Here is a 21,424-nt window from a genome sequence, read left to right as displayed (position 1 = left end):
TTCATCCAAGGGTACCTTGTAGACCTGGGATGGGTGTTTGTCTAAAGGGAAAATTTTGAATCCAACTTAGCTGACAGAGGGCATTGTGCCCTATCGATCATATCCTATTGATTCATATCTCAAGGATTTGATGTCATTAAAGAACATATTGGCTCTGGCCATAACCGTAATTTAGTAGTGTCATTTAGCGACAAAACCAATTGGTTGAAAGGGCCCTGGGTCATAACCGTTTATCCTACGATATCATTTCACCGCAAAACTGTAGGTCAGAGGACATACTACGTCCTTACTGGAAGGAGATTATTTAAGAATAGATCCTAGTGATATTTTTGACTAAGCATTAACTCTTTGTGAGCTAAAGTATTTTAATATTTGTCTATCTCGGCAAATGGTTACGGAGGGTGGATAAATTTTGCTTTAACTATTTGATGAGTTTATTTCAATTTTAAATATTTTGGATTTTGGTATTTTCAAAATTTTGGATTTTATGGGTGCTTGAAGGTAATTTGAATATTTGAAATTAACCCCTCCGATTGAGATCTGTATAAACGACCTTCATCAGGGTATGGGGTCATTTTTATTGACTAAACCTTATCGACCCTATCAACTTGGCGATACAGGATAGATTTGTCGGCTGTATGACTTTAATTAATGAATTTCTTTTGTCATAAACCTTGAAGGCCTTATATGAACATATAAAATACATATTCCGGTCGACATCTTGATCGTATATCTATTTAATAGTTCGAGCCATGTCAACTTCTATCCATCTAAGTAGAATGATCGAGCTCGAACTACGTTTATTTATTGACCCGCGCAACATCCCTAGACATCATATGCGTACTCATAACACGCTCGTCGGAGCTCATGCGGGTGTACAATTGCACTTGCTCCTTTTGTATCTATGTGTTTACCTATTGCAGTGCATGTAAAGGGGCATTTTAAGATATTTACATGCAATGCGAAGGGATATCCGACTGCATAAGTGACTATTATTGCTGAATGCACGGGGCTTTATTTCAGGCTTTGTTAATGCCTTATGTCTGCTTGTACGAAGGTTGTAGATCCGGTGGCATGACGTCGTACTCCAGCAATCAGTGGTCTTTCATTACTGATTTCCCTCTTTTGATTACAAGTGGATCGTATCGTTATCATCTGGATGTCATAAGGCACCTCATTATCCTGATATTGACTCCCTTTTCTCATTCAATGAGAGATCTTTTTAGGGTTCATATAGGAATCAATAAATAGCTCTTTAATTATGACATCATCATCATTTTTTATTGTTGGCTTAATCAAGAATCAATCATTTCAATCTTAAATGATTGCATTCTTACTAGTGTCCTATATTTTGAAATCAGTGGCCGGTGCCTTGAAAATACTCCTTTTCAGATTCTTCAGTATAGTGGATTTCTATAATATGTAGCCTCCATTGTTAGGTAATTGGCCTCTAAGATTAGTTGAGTATCTGGGTACTCTTGTCATCCCTGGCTTCTTCAATAAAAATAATAATCTGATTATCATGGAGGTATTGAAAGAATTTGTATTTCTTGAAGGAACTTTAGAACACCAGGAAGTTTAGTTCGAATTTGCTCAAACATCTTTTCCATTATTACAACAAGTGCCCTTCTCATGGGAGGATTCCATTTAAGAAATCGGTAGGCATGGTTTAACATTACGCAATAAGAGGCGCGCCTCAGCATAATTTTGCCCCTTTAAGCCTCAAAGCCCACGCAATGAGTTTAGGATTTGAGGCGTACGCCTCAAGTTTACTGAGGTGCGCCTTGCCTCACGGTTGAGAGGCATCCACCTCTAAAAATTAAAAAAAAAAATTAGCTAACCTAAAATATATTTGTTCGGTTCGGACCCCCCAACCCCCGCGCGGTCTTCTATCATTTCCCGAAAACAGCTTTTCCCCCTTCTTCGAGCGACCTTTTTTCCACTTTGTTTGGCGTCGGCTTCCTTCCACCGTGAATTTCTCTTCACCTATTGCTTGGAGTTATTTTCTACTGCGAGTTGGGTTGGAGTCTCCTTCGACCAACTACTGAAAGCTCTTCTTCTTCGTGGTTCCATCTATCACCTTATTTTGAAATACAAGATCTATTCTGCCTTAAGGACCTCCATATTCTGGTGAGTAAGATTCCACAATCGATTTGTCTGCTCGGTACTGCTTGGTGTTGCTCGGTACTGCTTGGTGTCGCTCGGTATCGCTAGGTACATGCTCGATACCGCTATGTAAATGCTCGGAACCACTCGGTAGAACAATGTTTGGTACCACTAGATACATGCTCAGTACCGCTCAGTACATGCTCGGTACCTCTAGGTACATACTCAGGTCAAATCCCGCCAGGGGGCAGCGCCCCCTTGGACCCCCAGCTGACTGGTATATTGTTGTATTCATCATATTTAGTAATAGTTGTTAGTGTTAGTCTACTTGTTCATGAGTGCATGTTTTGTATAAAATTTCATAATGTAGAATAAGTGAAGCATTATGTTTAGAGATTCAATATATTGCACAAATATATTCTTCTCATAAAGGATGGTCAAAAGTAAGTATAAAGTTGCATCAAGTCATGGAAAAGATCCAGCATAGAAACATAGCACTCAGGTGGATGTAGGGGGAGTGATAAAACATATATCTATCTAAAATACAATTACTATGATAAAATTATGAATGGTTGTGTGACTAGGATGAATGATCATCTTTCAAGGCCTCACAAGAATGTTTCTCCATATGCTCCAAAGTTCCTGATACTGTAAGGGAGGAGATAAAGTCATACATGAATAAGTCTATAAGTCAAGACATCTTGCACAGAAGCAATTTGAGGACAGAGTTGATGTTGGCTCTTACTACGGGAGTAAGCGCAGCATTAGGAATTCATTTTTTTTTATGAAGCCCATTTCATCTACGGGTGCTAGAGGGCCTATGGATCATTATATGATGGACATATCATAGGATAGGCCTCCTACACAGACGATGGCCCAAGAAAATACAAGGGAGACATGGAAAAGAGTGTGTAAGGATATAGGCAAATTCTTTTATGAAAATACAATTCCATTTAATGTTGCAACATCACCTGCCTATGACAAAATGATTTGTTCAGTTGGAGTATTTGGAAAAGAGTTCAAACCTCCAACCATGTATGATTTGAGAACATGAATTCTGAAGGAGTTGGAAAACACTGATAAAAACATCGAATAAAGTAGGAGGACTTGGGCCCAAACAAGAGTAACAATTATGTCAGATAAGCGGTCTGATATTAAACATAGAAGTCTGATCAACATTCTCATTAATAATCCTTATGGTACTGTTTTTTTAAGATCAGTTGAAGCATCTGACCAGGTCAAAGATGCTAAGTTCATATTTTGATTATTAGATAGCATTATTGAGGAGGTTGAAGAACATTTGGTTATATAAGTTGTGACAGATAATGTAAGTGCTTACAAGGCTGCACGTAACAAACTTATAGAGAAGAGAAAACATCTGTACTGGACTCCATATGTTGCGCATTGCATAGATCTGATTCTTGAGAAGCTTGGGGCGTTACCTCAAATCTCCTCAGCATAAGAATGCACTTAATAAAGCAAAAAAAACAAAGTTTATTTGGAACCACTCTTGGGTTCTACCTCTTATGAGAAAATTTTCAAAAGAAAGAAATTCTAAGGCCAACAATAACAAGATTTGTCACCGCTTACTTGACTTTAGAGAGCATGATGGATGCTAGACAACCTTTAGAGACTATGCTCAGATCGACACAATAGTTGAGTTGTGCTTTGGCGAAGAAGACTGAGGGAAAAGAGATTAGAAAAATTGTTTTAAATGATAAATTTTGGCAAAGTATCTTATATATCATTACAATTACTAGATCTTTGGTTCAAGTTTTAAGAATAATGGATGCTGAGAAGAAGCCTGCAATGGGTTTCATCTACAATGTCATGGATGAAGCCAAAGAAATGATTGCCTCTAACTTAGGAGGCGAAGAGGATAGCTTTAGGGAAATTTGGAATATTATTGATCATAGGTGGAAGCTATAACTTCGTCGTCGCTTGCATGCAGCTGATTATTACCTAAACCCTCAGTATCAATATGTAGAGAATAAGTCTACAGACCCTAAAATAAAATTGGGATTATATCATTGCATGCATCGGCTAATAAATGATGCAACTGAAAGATCAAATGCTGACATGCAATTTGTATCTTTTAAGAATAAAGAAGGCTTTTTTGGATTACAACAAGCAAAGGATACAATTGTCAAACAATCTCCAAGTAATTTTATTTAATATTTTAAACATCTATTTAAAAAGTTATTTTTTTGCACTAATTAAACTCTCTTATATAAATATTAGTTGAGTGATGGATTCAATTTGGCGATGGGACTCCAGAATTGCAACGTTTTGCTGTGAAAGTTTTAGACTTGACATGCTCTTCATCTAGCTGTGAAAGAAATTGAGTACCTACAACCAAATACATACAAAGAGGAGAAATCGCTTGTCAACATTAAGGATGAATTCACTGGTGTACATTATGTACAATAAGAGACTCACATATAAGAATGTAAAGAAAAAAAATTAATAAATGATGAAGATCATTTGCTTTATAAGAATGTGGCATTTGATGATGAGTGATTTGTAAATGATGAAGTTGAAGTGATGCCATCTGAATTACAAAAAGGAGATTTAAATATTGATTTCTTTGATGGTCTTAAAGCATCTATATCCACCAAAACTCAAGAACAAATCAAAAAAGGTATATAAATAATATAATTTTTTTAGACTTTTATTAATGTATTACACTATTCTTTATTTTGAGATTGTTTAAAAATATTTAGGGAAGAGGGAGACAACTGTTATTGAGGAAGGACCTAATTGGGAGACATTGGACTCTATAGGAGAGGAGGAAGGGGAGAGAGCAGTTCATAATAATGATGATTTAAATAAAAAACCCCTTAGTGATGACAGTGCTGATAACTTATGAGTTCTTATGTGATATGACATTGCCATTTATTTTTGGAAGTATATGTTAATTAAAAGAATACTGTAATTTGGAAAAGATAGAGTTTGAGTTGAACTATATTTCATATTGTCTTATTATTGGGATATTTTGATTTCACTATCTTATGCATTTTTATATTTTATATTTTATATATTATTTACTTATTAGTATATACAAAATTTATCATTTGATGTTTACGTAATTTTTTTTATTTTGAGGCTTATGCTTCAAAACGCCTTAAGGCTTACGCCTCGCCTCGCAAACGAAAAATGCCTCGATACCCGATTTCGCAATTTTAAACATTGACGGTAAGTACTTGTATTCCTTGTTTGCACAACGTCGGTAGAGGCGATACCATAGCACTAATAGTGTCCATGATATGTTGTGTTGCAATGTCAAACTTCGAAGATTGTTTGCACTTCCAAGGACTATAAATATCAAAGATGTTTTTCTCTCAGATAAAAGGTAAATAAGGAACTTTGGAACACCATGAAGTTTAGTTCGAATTTGCTTAAACATCTCTTCCATTCTGCTAGGAAGTGTGCTTCTCATGGGAGGATTCTGTCCAAGAAATCAATAGGTACTTGTATTCCTTGGTTGAACAATATCTGCAGAAGTGGTACCATAACACTATCAGTGTGCATGGTATATTGTGTTGCAATTTCAAACTTCGAATATCATTTGCACTTCCAAAGCCTATAGATGTCAGAGATGTTTTCTCTCAAACAAAAGGCAAAGAATAAACTTTAGAACACCAGAAAGTTTAGTTCGAGTTTGCTCAAACATCTTTTCCATTCTGCTAGGAAGAAGGGTGCCCTCCTCATACAAGGATTCTCATCGAAGAGTCAACTGATGCTCGTATTTGTCATATGCTCTGGTATACTTTTGAGTCCATAAGGGTCTTCCACAATGCACCCACTGTTGTTATCCACAAATGGATCTTGTTTATTTATAGGGGTCAGTCATATTTAGTACAATCTCTTTGAAATGTTTGTAGAAGAGTTATTGTTCCTGCATCATATCCACCATTCACTAATCCCAAGTGATTATTGATTGTACTTGTTTGCAATGACGGATCTTCCATTATCAATTGCCAGTGTTGTCATCTCAATCTATAGGCACTGTTGGTGGTGTTAGAGATTTCAATAATGCATATAGGAGACACCTATGCATTCTGCAACTATTTTGTTATCCTTGCAAGTACGGTGCATTTGATCTTGTAAGGACTATTGTAAGGGTACACTACATCTGCTATTTGTCAACCAGCATTATTCCATATGTGCTTATGTATTTAGGCATTGATGGTTGTGATGTAGGTAGAGCCGACCTTTTGGTGTTTGCCATGCCGATTTTAATTCTCAAAAGATGCCTTTTCGATTTTTCCTTTATGAGACACTTAATGCTTCGGTTTTCCCCCACTTTTGGGGCTATTTTGATGCTTCGGTTTCTTCCCCAGGTGACTGCCCCTTCGGTCCCTGCTTGCTGTTGTTTTCAAGGGTATTCTATTAACTGATTTTGAGGTGCATTAAATATATGTGCTAATCGTCTTTTTTATTCCTTTTCTTCCCCTATATAAGGCTATTTTGTGGCTGTTTTAGAGTGGTTTTATAAATGATAATTTGTGGAATGTAAAAACATGTGGGTTTACATAGCTTGCGAGCTATAATCTTCTTTCCTCTTCTCCTCTTAAAATTCATTCAATCTTCTAATCCCTTCTTCTCTATCCATAGTTATCCATTCCACTTGTATCTTTCTTCTCAAGTTTTTTATAAGATGTGGTGTCTTTTAAATAATATTATTATCTTGTTTATGTTTGTCTATGTTTTATAGAAGAAAGTGTCTTTATTATGCAATCTTAGTTTGTGTTTTTGTTGTATTATTTTGATTGCATTAGTTGATATTTGCTTTGTATTTTTTACTATTGTTCATTGCTTGTATGCACTAAAGTCTTGTTCGTCACTAGTCCCCTGCTTGTTTGCTTGGATTCACTTGAAAAATTAATTTATTATTTGGAATTTGAATTTTGATCTTGATTGTGCATTTTAGGGTTTAGGATTCAATTTCTTGTAGTTCAGTTCAAGTCATGTTCCATATTGTTCGTATAAATCCTCTACACATTTGGTTCATGTTCTATGCATTTATGTTCAAGTACAGGTCCTCTGCATTGCTTCTCAAGATAAATGTTCTTTATTGTTCCGGTCTTATGTACTTAAGTGTAAATTTCGATAGTATCCTGTCCCCCATTTGGGGAAATGTAGGGAGTCTGGGCCTTCTCACCACGTTAAGAAAAACATGTATGACAGGTGTTCTTAAACACCGCAGCTGTAGTCTTACCGGGTTCCCTCCTACTACGCTAAGAAAAGCGTGTATATGTGGTTGATCGGCTCGTCACACACATTGACGAAATAATTTTGAGTTCGAGAGCTGCTTACTTGCCTCATCACATTCGTTGCACCCGATTTCCACCTACCACGCTAAGTAAAGCATGTATAAGGGGTTGACCAGCTAATCACACGCATCAAGGACATGATTTTAGGTTTGAGAGCTGCTTACCTACCTCGTCGCAGGTGTCGCACTGGGTTTCCTCGTGTATAGATGGTTAATCGGCTTGTCACGCATGTCGAGGTGTAAGCATGCTTAATTTATAATTAATCATAAATTATCTATAATTAATTATACATAATGCATAATTAATTATATTTAATTCATAACTAATTATAAATTAATTGAATTGAATTTCTAATTAATCAAAAATTAATTATAATTAGTTATATTAATGTATAATTAATTATATTTAATTTAAAACTAATTATAAATTAATTGGATTTATTTATCATTAATTAAAAAACTAATTATAATTAATTATATATTTAATCTATAATTAATTATATTAATTTGAAATTAATAATAAATTAGATTAATTTAATTTCTAGTTAATTTCAAACTAATTATAATTAATCATATATAACTTATAATTAATTATATTTAATTTAAAAGCAATTATAAATTAATTATTTTAATGTATAATAAATAAAAAAATAATCATAGTTAATTATATTTAATCTATAATTAACTATATCCAATTAAAAATTAAAACAATTAACTAACTTTAATTGATTTTAATTAATCATAATTAATTACTGTTAACAGTAATTAAATAAAATTAAATAAAATCAATCATAATTACGCTAATAAAACAAAAAATTAAGAAAGATTTGAGCATTATTTAGGTTATGTTCGAAAACAGGATTTGGTCGAAGAAGCTAGCAGCAAGGAGAAAGTTACCCTCACGGCTAGTGAGCTCCTGTTGTTGCCTCCGATCAAAGTATCATAACTTCCTATCCGACAGAAAAGGGACGTCATCGAAAGAGCGAAGTCGACCAACAGGAAAGGAGCCGGAGAAGCGTGCAATAGGGAGAAAGCTCCATCACAGCAAGCGGAGCTCCCGCCCTTGCCTCCGATCAAAGTGTCGTAACTTTCTGTCCGATAGGAAAGGAACATTGTCGAGAACACGGAGTCAATCAGCGACGAAGGAGCAAGGAAGAGTGCGAGAGGGAGCGTGAAACAAGAGAGAGGCCGAAGGCCTCGCTCTCACGACCATTTAAAGACCCGAAGATGAGATTGTGTGAAGCATGATCGGAGTGGTCTTGAAATGCGAACAGCGTGCGAGCGGGATTCGGGACGTGCACTATTCGTGGTCGGACAGGTACAAAGATTTAGCTATTTTTTTGTGTCCTGGCCACAGGTCAACTTTGATTAAGATATTGATTTGAAGGGCTGCTGGAAGGACTTGTCAAATATTTCATATTGTCTGGGTGCATGAGACGGAGCCCTCAAATGAAGGTTCACTTATTTGGCTTTCCTTACGCACCGCATCATGATGAAAAAGGGGGAAAATGGCAAGGATTTTGAACGGCTATTGGATTAAACATTCATAATCCAATTAACCAGCTCTTGTAATATGGTCAAATAGATAAAAATATTAGTCAGCTTAAAGAAAGTCAACGCCTAAATTATGAGTAAATTTCCTGTCATTATGTTCCCCATGCAAGCTCATACTCTTAGCACCATTACCCATCCAGCATATCTAAGATTAGAATGAGGCATTTAAGAATATTAATAAGAAAAAAATTTGAAACTAAGATTTTAGATCTTAAAATTTTGTTTGTGCATAAGAAAGCTAATGTTATACAAAAAAAAGTAGCTAATGATATTAAGAATGTTGCAAAAAAAAGTGCTTGGAGTGTCAAAGGGAAAATTTCATTATAGTAAAAATAGATGGTAGTGGAATCAAAATGAGCAAAATAAAGATAAAAAATAAGAAGATTTATTAAAAAAATTAGTTTAAATATAAAAATTTTGATAATTGGGATAAATATAAAGAGGCCCATAAGGAGTCTAAGAAAGCAATATGCGATGCAAAAATTTTAATTTTTAATGATTTATATAATAGATTAGATATTAAGAAGGGTAAAGACTATATGTATAAGTTAGTCAAACAAAAATAGGAGTAATAAGGATTTAACTCAAGCGAAGTGCATTAAAGATGAAAATCAAAAAGTTTTTTTATTATAAGAGGATATTCAAAAAAATGAGATATTTGCTAAACTTTTCAATGAAGATTGTGCGATCGACTTTCGTGACCCCAGTACCTTAAATGAAACAAATAAAAAGACTTTTGTTTTTATCGGCATAGTAGTAAAACCAAAGTTAGAGAGACTTTGACGAAAATGAAGTGTGAACAAGCTATTAGACCTGATGATATTCCAATAGAGGTGTGAAAATGCTAAAGAGATGAAGGAATTTATTGGCTTATTAAACTTATTAATATTATTTTGAACTAAAAAAATGTCAGATGAGTAGAGAATAAGTGTGTTGATTTTTATTTTTAAGAATAAAAGTGAAGCACAAGATTGTGCGAATTAAAGAGGAATTAAGTTAATGTGCCATACTTTAAAACTATGGGAGAGAATTATAGAGCATAGGTTGCGGCGTGATACTAATGTTTCTCAAAATTAATTTGGATTCATCTTGGGTAGGTCTACTATGGAAGCAATATATTTATTAAGATGTTTGATGAAGAGGAATTAAGTTAATGTTTCATACTTTAAAACTACGGGAAAGAGTTATGGAGCATAGGTTGCGGCGCAATACTATTGTTTCTCATAATCAATTTGGATTCATGCTGGGTAGGTCTACTATGTCAACTATACATTTATTGAGAGGTTTGATAAAGAAGAATAAAGAGAATAAGGAGGATCTTCATATGATATTTATTGATTTAGAGAAAGCATATGATAAAATTCCAATATAATACCTATGATGAGTTTTAGAAAAGAAATGGGTTAATAATGTTTACATTCAAATCATTAAGGATATGTATGCAAGAATTGTGTTCAAACACAAGGTGGTTTGACCAACTATTTTCTTATTTCAGTCGGATTACATCAAGGGTTAGCCTTAAGCCCATATCTATTTTGCTTTAATCATGGTTGTTCACACTAGATATTCACAAGAGGTTGTACCATAGTGTATGCTTTTTGCAGCTGATATTCTTCTTATTCATAAGACTAAAAAGGGAGTTGGAAGTAAACTTGAATTATGGAGGTCAACCTTAGAGTCTAAAGATTTTTGTTTAAGTAGATTTAAAACTTAATATATAGAGTGTAATTTTAGTAGTAATAAATCTAGTGGAGGGATTGTGACTTTAAGTGATCAAATCATTAATAAGAGTACACATTTTAGATATCTTGGGTCTATTGTTCAGAGTGATTGTGAAATAGATGTGGATATTATTAGTAAAATTCAAGTTGGATGGTTGAAGTGAAGGAATGCAACAGGCTTGTTGTGTGATGGAAAAGTACCCCTCAAACTTATGGAAAAATTCTATAAGATAGTGGTGAAACCTACAATGCTTTATGGTATAAAATGCTGCCATTAAAAGAGAAGCATAATATTAAGTTAAGTGTTGTAGAGATGAGGATGATCAGGTGGATGAGTAGCTTTACTCTTAGAGATAGGATACGAAATGAGCATATACGTGAAAAGGTTGGAGTAGCTCCAGTGGAAGATAAGATTAGAGAGATTCGCCTTAAATGGTTTGGTCACATTAAACGGCGGCCTTCCGATGACCCGGTTAAGAAAGTAGATGTATTAAATTTGTCCAATGTTAAGAAAGATAGAGGTAGACCTAAAATGACTTGGTTAGAAAATATTAGAAATGACATGTCTCTATTTAGATTTAAATGCAAATTTAACTCCTAACAAGACACAACGAAGAAAAAGGATTCATGTAGCCGACCCCACATAGTGGGATAAAGGCTTGAAGTTGATGTTGTTGTTGTATCTATTCATTATCCGCAACTAATTGTTAAGGGTGATAAATTAATAATGACATTAGCTCACAAAAAGGTGATGTTATGTTAAGCATATCACTACAATTCATTTTTAAATGATCTCTCATTAGTAAGAACAAGGCAACTGTCATTTAACCAGTAGTTTTGTTGTCAGATGACATCACGGATAAATTGTTATGACCAAAGCTCCTTGATAAATTTAAGGATAGCCTTACCTTACAAAATGGTGATGTTTTGTCGAGCACATCACTACAATTCATTTGCAAAAGATCTCCCACCAATAAATACATGGTATGTGTCCTCTAACCGATGATCTTACTACTGAACGACATCACAAATAAATAATTTTGATTGGGCCCCTTTGACCATATGATATCGCCAAAAAATGACAACATTAAATTACAAGCATAACCATAGCTTGTCAATTCCCTAAAGGCTAAAAACTCTTGAGTAATAGATCATAAGATGCATTTAATAGAGCATAAAGCTTTTTATTAATTAACATTAATTTATATTTATCACCTTAAACAAGCATACACACCAAGTCTATAATATTCCCTAAGTTGAACAAACTCATAACTGTTGACAAGGATCATTCAAGCAGGTTTGAGTCTGTAACTCCCTGACTAAATATACTAAGATTTATAATAACCTGATATGACAAAATTATCGAATCTTAAATAGATTTATTATCATTCTCACCAACATCAACTTTAAATTTAAGGAAAATAAATTTCAGTCATAAATCAAATTGTTGTTGCAATATGCTAAGCATTTATCTTCTAACGACTAGCTTTAGTTGAGAGTTGTCTCTCATCATCGGGAGAGAAAATCAACCATAGGGCCTACGTTTATGAAAAACCTGAAACTAGATCATAAAGTCCTTACGAAATAAAGGCCAAATCTCCAAGCAATGTCTTTTCTTCAACCTAAGCTGCCTTCTAAAAAGTCAAAATGCAAACACACATAAACTCAGACATTAGAGCTGAGAAGTGAATTTTCAAAGCTCATAGCTAAAGCCTGTGGTAACTGCTTATGTAAAAAATGAAATTCACAGTTTATGAATAAGAAAAAAGAGTTGAAGGTGATGATTTCAACATGATGTTGTATGAAGATATTTCCCGTGTTAATATATTGATTCTTGTTATGAAAATTTATAATTTAGAAATTTTAATATATTTTTTCATTAAAGCTTCATAACAAAAAAAGAAGCAAGATGGATCATAGTTAACTAAAAATTTTGTTTTACTTAAAGTATAACAATGACATGCTTTGAATAAACAACTATTGAGACTTTATTGGTATCATCTCCTTAAATAATATAAATGATACTAAAGGGTGGTTAACAGAAAAAATAGATGACAAGCCAAATAAGAATATTAGCTAAATGTATAGAAGATTTGACCTTGAGTACTATTACAATAATCAATGAAATTTATGAGAGATATATAAGATTAAGGCACTCTTAAGGAAATGATAAGGAATCATCATTTAGGCTTAATACTACTGCATTTAAGCATGGAAAAGATGAACGTAATGAAGAAAATTATGATTCGAAGAAAATTATGATTTAGGAGATAATGATGATGTTGATAAAAGAAACAATATTACTTTGATGATGATTTTCAAGATGATTAGTTTAAATAAAAAATAAATACTTTTAAAATAAAATTATAATATTTTGAATTTTGAATAGTTAGGATATTAAGCACTTAAACCTACTTTTCATTAGCATAATGGTTTACATTTCAATTTAATAATATTTTTAAAATAGAAGCATTTTTTGATATTTCTTGTTACATGTGATTTTGACACTATTTTGCCTCAGCTTAGATCTAGGTCTTTCACATTTATTATACTTTATTTCAAAAACTTGGCACACTAAATAAAAGAACATCTATGTAGGTGAGTAAGAGATTGGAGAATTTTATGGTTGTAATAAGCAAAATGAGTAATTACGATTTGTTCAAGAAAAATTCAACAAAATAGGCGCATTCGGGAGGTTTGGGAACCTTAGCCTTCAATCTGAAATTTACCAGCCACAAAATAAAGAGCACAACACCTAGGTGCCCAAACCCTAATACCAGCCACAAAATTCATGTTCTGAAGACCATCTGGCATGCAAAATTGGATTTTTTAAAGCCCGAGAACATGAAAGTGTGAGATGGGGTATTGACCACATTTTTGCCTTGATTCGGAGCTGAAATTTAGTTTTTCATAAGCAGATTCTTCAAGGACATTTTTAAGTTTTGCGGGAGGATTTTTCTAGCAACATTTGGAGAGACTTTTGAAAAGGAGAGAGAACTCTTGTGAGGAGACTTCAACAATGGCATCAACAAGCAAGAAGACGTAGATTTTGATGGAATGGAGAGAGAGCTCCAACCCTCGAGCTTTTCTTTTTTCTTCCTTCTCCTATTCTATGTATGTATTTCATGTTCTTTCAAAATATCATAAGCTAAAAACTCCATCTAGGGGTTGAATGTAATCGATATTATTCCTATGAATTTGATTTATTGCAATCATATTTACTTTTGCATTTCATTCTTATTGTCGAATAATTTATCCTATACTTCATGAATTATAAATGATTGGACACCAATTAGAAGCTTAAGTGGTTCATTCAAAATTGAAAGGTGAAAAATGAACTTGCATTGGATAAAATACTATAATGGATCATAGGATAGAGATATCTACATGAACTTTTGTAACCTAATAAATCACCTATATCATATAATGGAATCTTTATTTACATTAAGTTTACCATTGAGAGATATAAAAGTTGCGTAAAGAAGCAAATAACCCTAGGATTTCAATAGGAAGGTAGATTTATCATCGATCTAAATACAATAAATTTTGTATAACTCATTTATTGTATTGCAACCGAATCAGTAGAAAGAACCTGTTAGACCGATCCATTGGACGGTCCAGCCGGTCTAATGAGATCGGCTAGACGTAAACAAAGGCGGAAATGTCTGCATCCTGTATGCGCCGAACGCACACCCGGGCGTGCGTGAGCTGTTTAGGAAGGATTTTTGAGGGAGTTAGGAGAAAAATTTGAATGTAGCGATTGTTTAGATATTTCCTTTTGATTTGTATGCATTAACTAGATTGTGTTCCTAGGGTTAGGGCATCTTGAATTTGGTTGAAATTTGAGATCTCTTATGTTTAGGTTTCCTTTGGGCTCTAGCGGCGTCAAAAGAATCGGGAGAGATCGATCTTTCTCTCGAATTGAGGATCATTTGTATCTTGTTTGTTTTTCTTTCGTTAGTTGATTTTTCTCAATAAAGTGGGCAGTCTTTCTTTGATCTTTCCTCCATGGTTTAAAATTGCGCAATATGAGGCTCGCCTTAAGGCTCGCCTTTGCGCAATTGCAGTAAAAAACGCCTCGATGCTCACGCCTTGAATTTTTTTTATGAGGCTTGCGACTCAACTTGGTTGAGGCCCGCTTCGCCTCACGCTATATATATTAAAACTTACATAAATCTTGAAGTAAATGGCCGACATTGGACTCTATAGGAGAGGAGGAAAGGGAGAGAGCAGTTCACCATAATGATGATTCAAATGAAGAACCCTTTAGTGATGACAGTGCTAATGACTTATGAGTTCTTATATGATATGTCATTGTTATTTATTTTTGGAAATTGGAATTATATGTTAATGAAAAGAATACAAGGATTTGGGAAAGATAGAATTTTGAGTTGAACTATATTTCATGTTGTCTTATTATTGAGATATTTTGATTTCACTTCATATCTTATGCTTTTTTATGTTTTATATTATTCACTTCATTAGTATATAAAAAATTTATCATTTTATATTTACACAATCTTTTGATTTTGAGGCTTACGCCTTGAGACTTACGCCTCGCCTCACGAATGAAAAACACCTCAGTACCCGAATACGCAATTTTAAACATTATTTTCCTCTACTTGTTGAGTATCCTTATTTTTTTAGTCAAGATTGCTAGGTTTCACTTGAGATCTTCAAGACTTTCCTATCAAATTGGTATTAGAGCAGATTTTGGGGCCATTTGTAGGCTGTTGTTGGATAATTCAGCGGTTGTTTTTGCGGAAGAAGGGATTTTTGTTGTTTTTGGATCAATATTCAGATTTTTTGAACCTACAAAAAATCGGGTATTGATGACAGCCAAGAAGGTAGATGCGTTGGAGGAACGCCTTGAAGGGGAGATGAGCCAAATGAAAGCAACGGTGGAAGATAGAATTTCATTCGTGGAAGACAAAGTTTTTGATCTTCATAAGATGGTGAAGAAGATATTAGAGAATTAAATTCAAACGGCAACAGCAGAGACAAAGGGACGGGCATGAAGAAAGGTAGAAGTATTAGAAGGGGAGATCGAACAAATGAAATCTGAAACTTCAGATCTTCAAACTCAAATTTCATATTTAAAGAAAAATATTTCAATCACACATGGTAAGATCAATTCGAAATTTTTCATGAGATGTTGAAGAAAGTGCTTGAGGGCCAAATCAAAAAAATATCGTCGAAAGTGAGGGAAGTCACCGACAGCGAGGGAAGTGGGGAGAACCCTAAGCCAATCAGACGAAGGGAAGCTCAAGAGATGGAGATTTTGGAAGGAACAAAAAAATGCCTCCCCTAAGGATTATTCCTAGGGAGGAGTCGGGTAGATGGTATGTGGGGAGGCGTGAGGGGGTTGGACATGAGTGGAAGGGTGCTGAATTTGAAAGAGGAAGAGGGAATTTTAACCAAAGGAGGGCTGAATTGGAAAGAGAAGTTTGTGATGATCCAAGGGATGCTGAATTTGAAAGGAGAATGTGTAAATTTGATGAAAGGCTTGGATATGAACGTAGAAGGGATGATTGAGAAATTTGGGGGAACCAAGGGAATGGGAAATTATGGAGGGAATAGAGGAAATGGAGGCGATCCGAGGGTGAAGAAATTAAAGATGTCAATCTTTGAGGGGGAGGTTACGCATGGGTGGATCTACAAGATTGAAAGATATTTCACTGCCAATGGGTTGACAGAGGAGGAGAGACTGACAACAGTAGGCCTATATTTGGAAGTGAAAGCATTGGCTTGGTACCAATGGAGGGACATGCAACAACCCATACATAGTTGGAGAGAGTTTAAGGATTGTTTTATAGAACATTTCTGAAATGGCAGGGGAGGAGACTTCTACGAGCAGTATACGCCTTGATGCAGGATGGTTCAATGATAGAGTATTGGGACAGGTTCGAATATCTTGCTAGTTGATTGGATCGTCTTTCTGAGATAGTGCTAGAGGCGAACTTCATGAAGGGATTAACACTAGAGATCCGGGCAGCGGTTAGAGTAATGAGGCCTCGTGACTTGGGAGAAGCTATGGAGCTAGCTCAATTGGTAAATGATCAAAGGCACCTGGAGAAAAATAGGAGGCAGCAACCCAGGAGGCCCGTACAGAATGACCACCACCTTATTGAAATCCAATGAGCCAACACTATACTCTTCGGGGGACTTCGAAAGAAAAGACACCAAAAAGAAGACCTGGGGACAACTTCAAGAAGCTAACAGAGACCAAATTACAGGAGAAGAGGGAGAAGGGGCATTGTTTCGGATGTAACGAGAGGTATACGTCGGGGCACAGGTGCAAGGACCGAACTCTTCAAGTTCTTACCGTTGGTGATGAATAAGGAATGGAGGAGGGTGTTGTTTTTCTACCTTGTGGACAAGGTGGAGAATTGAGAGGGGAGTATTGTTATACCGATCCATTAGACTGGTCCAGCCGGTACGACAGGTCAAGCTTACGCGAACAAAGGCAGAAATGTTCGCCTTTTGTACATGCCAAACGCATGCCCGGGCGTGCGTGAGCTGTTTAGGAAGGATTTTTGAGGGAGTTAAGAGGAAAATTTGAATGTATGGACTGTTTAGGGATTTCCTTATGATTTGTATGCATTAAATAGTGTGTTTTCCTAGGGTTAGGGCATCTTGAATTTGGTTAAAATTTGAGATCTCTTATGTTTAGGTTTCCTTTGGGCTCTAGCGGCGTTAAGAGAACCGGAAGAGATTGATCTCTCTTGAATTGAGGATCACTTGTATCTTGTTTGTTTTTCTTCCGTTAGTTGATTTTTCTCAATAAAATAAGCTATTTTTCTTTGATTTTTCCTCTACTTGTTGAGTATCCTCGCTGATTTTATCAAGATCGTTAAGTTTCACTTGAGATCTTTAAGTGTTTCCTATCAGAACCTTGATAAAATTTAATCCCTAGAACTCATCTAATTGTCAACCCTAAGTATTCTCCATTTTATTGCAATATTTTTATTTTCTTTTATGATTCGAATAGCATAAAACCAACCTAATTTCAATACTTGTATAATATTTCACAACTCAATATTTTATTACTTGTACGACTACACAATTGGCCATTAAAAGAGAAGCATAATATTAACGTAAGTGTTACAAAGATGGGGATGCTCAGGTGGATGAGTGGCTTTACTCTTAAAGACATGATACGAAATGAGCAAATACGTAAAAAGGTTGGCGTAACTCTAGTTGAAGATGAGATTAGTGAGAGTTTCCTTAGATGGTTTGGTCACATAAAATGACAGCCTTCCGATGACCCAGTTAGGAAAGTAGATGTACTAGATTTGACTTATTTTAAGAAAGGTTGAGGTAGACCTAAAAACTTGATTAGAACTTAGAAAAAAATTAAAAATAACTTTTCTTTATTAGATTTAAATGAGAATTTGACTCTTAAAAGAACACAACGGATAAAAAAGATTCATGTAGTTGACCCCAAATAGTGGGATAAAGGCTTGTTGTTGTTGTTGTACGACTACACAATCTTGGATACACGTTTGGATATGCCATATGGTATGCACTATGACTCCATGGAATACTTTACGTTATATGGCGCTAATCATTCATGACAAGTATGAGATTACTCTAAATACATAATCATTTGTATAAGTTATTCAAGAGAGAGCATACGTCGCCTCTTTGATCTACCTTAATTGTACAAAGGATAAATAATAATCTTGGATGATTGAACTAAGAGCTTTAGATTATATGACAATTGACAGGTTGTGCGCAACAATTTTCTTCATTAACTATCACATGTGGCCAACCTAAAATAAAAAATTTAATAATGGATCTTTATAAAAAATTATAGGGTAAGAGCCATTAGAATTAACTCTCTTTTCTCTTTGAATTAGTCTTACATGTTCCCAATCTATGTTATAATCTACTCTATATAAGCAAATTTCAAACAATTATAACTATAAGGTTATTTTCTCGCAAGATTGTTGTGAATTTCAGGGCAAAAGTTTAGGTAAGAAGATTGACAATGAAAGTAAGCACGGGGAATCCTTCTCTCTTACAAGAAGAGAACAAATAATATTGTCATATTTTAGATTAGAACATCCTAATTTTTCATATCTAAAAAAATTTACTCGTACCCTTGTTTAACAATAATGATATTCTCTAACAACCTACATAAAATAGCCCCAAGATGACGTCTATTAATAATTATTAACCAAAATAACTGTGAGATAAAATGAAAGATATGAAATATTTATGTATCTTACGTCTATTATACACAAGTGCAAGTACATAAATCAAAAAGTAACTTTTAAATTTAAGATTTAGTAACCAAAATGAAAATGCATCACATGCGCAGTGCTCAATAAGTGAATATCAAGGAAAATGAAGGAAAATCCTATAAAACTATAATTAGAAAAGCTACATTGCATGGAACAAAGTCTTGGGAGATAAAGAAGTCATCGATAAATAAGTTGGACATGGGAAAAAGAGAAAAGTATAAGATTGATCTAAGGTAAAACTAGGAAGACTAGATTGACAAGTAATTAACTGCATCAATGGAACGGCAAGAATGTCATCTATTGAAGATAATATAGCTGTAATTAAAGTGGTTTGGGCATGTACAATAAAGGGTAGAATATGGGCCAAAATAACGGTATATAAAATAAATATCAAGTGATTAAGAAAAAAATAGGGTTGATGAACCGTAACACTGATAAAAATGTAAAAAGAATTGCATAAAGCAATATTGAAACTTTAAGAAGAACCTAATTAAGACAAATGGAAAATCAAGTTAATAAAACTTGGCCATATAAAGTTCCAATTAGTAGTTCTAGCAAGAAAGAAAGGGAAAGAAGGGAACCCCTATCAACTTAGACTTCATTTCTCCACTTTTTACCCATCATCTTATCAATTTTCATATAATTATTCTACTCTCTAGTGATTACCCCATTCCCTTTGATCTTAGGAATCATGAGAATCCTTTGTTAGTGGTGTTAATGTTGGCACGTTATTTTTATTTTTGAGCAATGTTTATGTTTGCAATTTTGTTAGGTCATGGACAGCAGTGGAATATTGGGAGTGTGGATGATAGATGCACTCCTACAAATATGAAAACTACACTCTATAGTAAATTCAAATAAAGAAATAAGTAACGCACTCTTGAGACTATCACAGTGTCACACCAGTCACAATATCAATTAGGGGCCTGACCCTTCAAGCAGTGAATATTATATTACAATCAAATAATTTTGTTTTCATATAGTGCATTTATAAGACTCCTTGATAAACAAAGGTACCTGTGATGCCGTTGTCACTTTTTTTATCAATAGATTATTTTCTATCTCATTGAAAGATGGGTTTAGATCTACCTCCTTGCCACTATGAGCAAAAATAGATCTTAGAACTTTGTAGTGTCACATAGAAGTTAAATATACGAAATTAGTTCAATAATTTATTAATTATTGTTAATTGAAATGTTACTGAAGCTAACTATGATCCCATGCAATGAGATTAAATATTTTAATTTCATAATCAATAATTATCATTAAAATCATAACTGACTAACAAACTTAGGGGCTGTTTGGCAACAGGATTTATGCAGGATTTATGCTAAATCCTGCCAAACGGGATTTGAGCGCCCCGTAAATCTCACGGCGGAATAAATCCTCCGTTTCCCTCTTTTTGCCGTAAATCCCGGATTTACTACATCCTCTAGTTCGGCGGATTTACGGGATTTGGCCGAAGAAGCGCGTGAAAGGGAGAAAGTTACCTTAACAGCAAGCGAGCTCCCGTCGTTGCTTCCGATCAAAATGTCGTAACTTCCGATCCGACAGGAATGAAAAGTCGTCGAACGATCGAAGTCAACAGCAACGAAGGAGCCGTAGAAGCGACTCCTGCAATGTCTACACGTCCTGCGAAGCAACGAAGCCGAACAGCAACCGAAAAAGGGAAGATGAACGGCAAACCCTAGACGTTTCTAACTTAAGTTATTGTTGATTAACTTAATTAAAACAATTTAAAATATTAATAATTAATTAAATTAACTAAATAATTAATAGTATAATTAGTGCATAAATTAATTAGCTAATATAATTAAATTGAATAATTAGTAATATAATTAGTAATTAATAATTAATATAATTATCTTAATTAATATATTTTAAATATAAATTATAAATATTTACCTAATATTGTAAATAATAATTAATGAGTAGTAGAATTATGAAATGATTAATGAGATAACTAACAATATAATTAATAATTAAAAATAATTAAATGATATTTTATAATTAATTAAATTATTAGTAAGAGTATTAGTTAAATAATTAGTTATTTAAAAAATTAACTAGTTAATTAGATACTTATCAATATAATTAGAAATCAAATACTTATTATATTAATACATAAACAAGTAATTTAATAAATAATATTATTATTAGTAATTAAATAATTTAATAATCAAGTTTATTTCTAATTAAATTATTTAACATTATAATTTGTTAATTATAATTAAAACTAAAATTAATAAGTAACTTGTACTTAACATGTTATTAAATTTATAGCACATTAAATTTAATTTTTAAATGAATCAACAACAACATCAACATCAAGCCTAAAATCCCACTACCTGGGGTCGGCTACATGAATCCTTTTTCTCCATTATATCCTATTAAAAGTCAAATTCTCGTTTAAATCTAATAAAAAATATCATTTTTAATATTTTCTAACCAAGTCTTTTTATGTCTATCTTTACCTTTCTTAACATAAGTCAAATCTAATACCTCTACTTTCCTAACCG

The 21,424-nt window shown here is 33.9% G+C and overlaps 1 protein-coding gene across 2 annotated transcripts in view; it reads right to left on the bottom strand.

The window, feature by feature from the left end:
- Window positions 1-20,596, bottom strand: part of LOC110096853 (vacuolar protein sorting-associated protein 25) — a 90,088-nt gene extending 69,492 nt beyond the window's left edge. Inside the window, exons 1-2 of one of the 2 annotated variants that reach the window (XM_020822981.2) lie at window positions 20,396-20,596; window positions 19,923-20,004 (exon numbers count right to left, since the gene is read on the bottom strand). The gene's annotated coding sequence lies outside the window, so the exon portion shown is untranslated. The remainder of the gene's footprint in view (window positions 1-19,922; window positions 20,005-20,395) is intronic. The other variant, XM_020822980.2, reaches the window with a different exon arrangement.
- Window positions 20,597-21,424: the final 828 nt, after the last annotated feature.

The sequence above is a fragment of the Dendrobium catenatum genome, unplaced genomic scaffold (genome assembly GCF_001605985.2).
Source record: "Dendrobium catenatum unplaced genomic scaffold, ASM160598v2 fragScaff_scaffold_133, whole genome shotgun sequence".
NCBI classification, from domain to species: Eukaryota; Viridiplantae; Streptophyta; class Magnoliopsida; order Asparagales; family Orchidaceae; genus Dendrobium; species Dendrobium catenatum.
Note: the sequence above shows the minus strand (reverse complement) of the source record. Positions and strands in the feature narration are given on the sequence as shown.